Source organism: Dipteris shenzhenensis, chromosome 22 (genome assembly GCF_047967505.1).
Source record: "Dipteris shenzhenensis isolate YYH24624 ecotype China chromosome 22, Dip_SZ_1.0, whole genome shotgun sequence".
Classification (NCBI taxonomy): domain Eukaryota; kingdom Viridiplantae; phylum Streptophyta; class Polypodiopsida; order Gleicheniales; family Dipteridaceae; genus Dipteris; species Dipteris shenzhenensis.
The window spans coordinates 34670595-34674675 of NC_141617.1; the positions used below are offsets into that span (position 1 = coordinate 34670595).

At 44.5% G+C, this 4081-nt stretch overlaps 1 pseudogene across 1 annotated transcript; it reads right to left on the bottom strand.

Annotated features, from left to right (window-relative positions):
- Nucleotides 1–522: 522 nt before the first annotated feature.
- Nucleotides 523–3045, bottom strand: LOC147888038 (putative wall-associated receptor kinase-like 16; annotated as a pseudogene). The gene is made up of 3 exons (XR_015543132.1): nucleotides 2196–3045; nucleotides 1886–2074; nucleotides 523–1805 (listed from the first exon to the last, which is right to left on the bottom strand). The product of XR_015543132.1 is annotated as a putative wall-associated receptor kinase-like 16 (transcript).
- Nucleotides 3046–4081: the final 1036 nt, after the last annotated feature.

The window sequence follows — 4081 nt, forward strand, 5'->3', positions numbered from 1 at the left end:
TTACAAATGATTGCCCAAATGGATAGGTAGAGATACATCAAAATGCAGTGCAGTCTAAAATATTGAGAAAATACTATAGTCTTGTGGTATATGCTTTGGGAGTGATCTATAAATACAAGTTGAAACAAAATGGATAACAATTTAGGACAACATCAAAAGTGAACAATTTACAAGAGTCATCACAAGGATAAGTATGAAACAAAAGAAACAAACAAAAGGAGTAATGTTATTACAAATGTTCTTATGAAATATTACATAGAAATAACAGTGTAGTACGTGGAGGCAGGGTTTAAGGAAACCGACATATTCTCCTCATGGGTGACATTGATATTGACTACTCAACAAACATCATAGTCACAACATTTACAAGAAACAATGGCAGTTTCAAGAAACCACTCTAATATAGGAACTCAATTGGATACTCATTTGGAGGGCCTATGTGGGAGGGGGGAGGGAGAGAGAGAGAGAGAGAGTGTGTGTGTGTGTGTGTGTGTGAGAGAGAGAGAGAGAGATCAAAGATATACACATAATTTGGAAAATGAAAAGCACCACATGATCATCACCTTCCGCCTGCCCTTGGTGCAGATTTCCTCATCGCCATCTCCAACTCTCGAAGCCCACTCGGATGCGAACTTGAACTGCCGCTACTGTAGTTGTAAAAGCTCGAACTGTTGACTAATTTTTGCTGCAATGGTAGAAGAGCTACTTCTTCGTCCTCCTCCAGATCTAGAGAAGAATACATTCCGACCACGTTTTCCTTTGACCCTCTAATCCACAATAGCTCCTGAAGAACTTGTTTCATAGAAGGTCGTTTATGGGCGTCTATGCGCAAACAAGCGATTGCGAGTTTTGCCACTTGATTCACGGATCCCATCACGCCAGAATCCTCAGATGCTCCCAAGGCCGGATCTATTGCTGTAGAAAATGTGCCTGTTTTCCATCTAGAAATACAGAGCATAGCCAGATTGGACTCGGTCTCCCCTCTTTCCACGTTAACAGGCTTGAGCGAAGTGATCAACTCAAGCAGCACCACTCCGAAACTGTAAACATCACTCTTATCAGTCAGCTGGAAACTGTGGAAATACTCTGGATCTAGATACCCCATTGTGCCCTTTACAACGGTGGAAACATGGGTTTCGTCCATGCGCAAAAGACGTGATATACCAAAGTCTGATACTTTAGGAGTCAGCACCTTATCCAGAAGTATGTTTGAGGATTTGATGTCTCTGTGGTAGATGGGTGTGGAAATTGATGAATGAAGGTAGGCCATTGCCTCGGCGCTTTCCAGGGCAATTACAAGGCGATTTTCCCAGCTGAGAGCTGATCTGCCATCCTTTCCGTGCAAGTGCTCTGAAAGAGTTCCATTTGGGACGTATTCGTACACAAGAATAGGAACCGGTGTCTCCAAACAACAGCCCAACAGCTGCACAATGTTTCGATGGTTGATCTGGGATAGGATGATGACTCGTTGATGAATTGGTCGACTTGTTCTTCTTCTGTGTGATGAGATTTCTTAATCGCCACAAGAGTGGCATCTGTAAGGACTCCCTTGTACACGGTGCCGTAGCTTCCTCGTCCGAGTTCCACATGCCCTGCAAAATTTTGAGTGGCTTTTTGGAGCTCAGCCTCCGAAAACAGCCTGGGTGTGTCTCTCCCTCTTCTTACAGAGATGTATTCCCTGAGTCGAGTGCCCCCATTCTTCTCGAAGTACATTGCTTTTTTCGCTCTAGATGCTCTCCAATTATAAATCCACCTTGCTAAGAGGCCGGTAAAGAGTAGAGCAGCAGCAGTCGACAAAGTTGAAGCTGAACCAACAAGAAAGTGAGGCAACGTTCAAACATTCCAACAACGGGAAATCTGTCGATTTGCGGAGAGAAAAACTGACCAATGATTACGGTACTAGTTTGGAAGGGCTTCTGGGGAACAGTGCAACCAGTTCCATTGCTCCCTGGAGCGACGCCATTGCCCTGGGCGCCGTCGATGCAGCTGCAGTTAAAACTTCCCGGCAAATTGTGGCAAGCTCCATAAGGACTTCCGACACAATTTGAGGTGCCTTCTTTACACTCGTCGATATCTACATGCAGGTTCCGTTCAGCGGTAGCCTTATTAGTGCTAACAGAACGGTGAGCGATGACGAGAATTTCTTCAGATGCGATCAGACGAAATAATTGAAAGGGGAACAAGAGAAATGATACCTTGACATCCGGTGCCGTTTTTGTAGCCGTCTCCACGGTAACCCTTGAGGCTGCAGTTACAAGCGTAACCTATACTGTCCTTTGCAAGCACGCATTCGGAATTCTCCTTGCACGCATAGCCAGTCGTAGTGTTAACCGTGGAACAATTCGGAGCATTAGTCGGGAAGGGAATGCCCCAGGAGAGCTCGATGCCATAATCCCCAGTGGTGATATTGCCATGAGCTGTGGAGCTGTACGTGCCTGGAAGCAGCACCATAGAGAATCCACATTTTCCTGGATATTCTGCGTATGCAATGCCTGCTCCGGTGATTTGGATGTTTGTGGCTCTCTTTTGAGGAAGGCCGAGGGTGCAACAGGCGTCGAAGTTGCAGAAATCGTAGGCGTGGGTGTTGTAGCAAGGATTTGTGCAACTTCCTGATCCAGTGAACGTATTACTGGGTGCATCGTCTACAAATGCAGTGAAGCTGCCCGTGGAATTGCAGCCAATAGTTGCGAAGATGTTATCGGAGGAAAATCTGAAAGGCATGGGGTCTGGGACAGCAAGAGCAGAGGAGGCAGGGAGGGCGACATCACAAGAGGCGGCCTTGAAGTCGGTAGCGTTGATGATGAGGAAGCCTGCAGGGGAGAAGTTAAGCACCTGGAATCGGATGGTGTCGTTGAGCTGCAAGAATGGAAGACGGCCAGAACCTAAGCTTGAATTGAGGGTGCAATTGATGCGGTAATCTGGGAGGCCACAATCGGGATGCATTCCGAAAGGGTAAGGTATGGTGATCCCTCCACAGGTCTGGGCAGTGTAATTGCAAGCAGCAGCAGCAGCGGTGGAAGCCACTATGAAACCTGCATGGAGGAGGAGGAGTATTTGGGTTGCCATTTGAAACAAACCATGAATTGGTTAGCTGTTTCCGCAGATGTTGAAATACAAGCCGGGTTGAATTGCAGGAATTTGTCCGAACGGGAACTGGTGAAACTTGGCAGTGGTTGCCAGCCTTGCGATGGAGTGATAATATCATCAATGTTGTGAAAAAGTTGTTTTGCCTGTGGCATCGTTCTGTCGACGCAGCCGTGTACTCTTTCTTCAACCCAAGGTAATATTATTCTGCCAGCAGCTTGAAAATAAGGATTCACGTACCCCTTTGAAAAAGATGAACTGCAACAGCTACATTTTTCCATGTTCCTGCTGGAAGAATCTCAAAAAGATCAGGTGCCTATCAAATCACCCTTCAAGGAGGATATAGACCCTATTGACACTGAGCAAGAGGGAAACTTGGAAGAGGTACAATAGTAGCAAGAGGTAGATCATGTGGAGGAGACACAACAAGAGCAGAGCAACAGTAGCTAGCAACTGTGGAGCAGGCAGAGCATCCGATCGATTAGGAGCAGTTGGTGGATCAGTAGCCAACAACAATTGGTAGATTAGGAGCAATTGATGGTGCACCCAAAGGGCTTGCATATGGACAAGGAGCCAGAGTAGCCAAAATCCTAAGATTAGGAATCTCCTATGTCTGAATCCAAATCTCAGCAACCATAGCTCATGTACAAAAAATATATGTTGTTGTACATGGATATATATAATTGTACTTCATTCATATCAAGACATTAAGTTTTATTTTGAAGTATTTGATAATTGTGTCGCACTTTAGTGGTGTATAAATATTTGGATTGATAACAAGATCTGAAATTAAGAGCCTTGAACTATCTCGATTGTTCTATTCACAATGTCTTTGCATTGGATATTGTTTTCTCTTCTTTATAGTATATGAAACAACATCATAATTTTAGAAGTGAGTAGGCTAACATATGAAGATTTGGGGAATGAAAATACTAATTTATCAACATTGAATGAGTACTGTATGGAAATAAATTTTACCTTTCTATTGTTAATAATG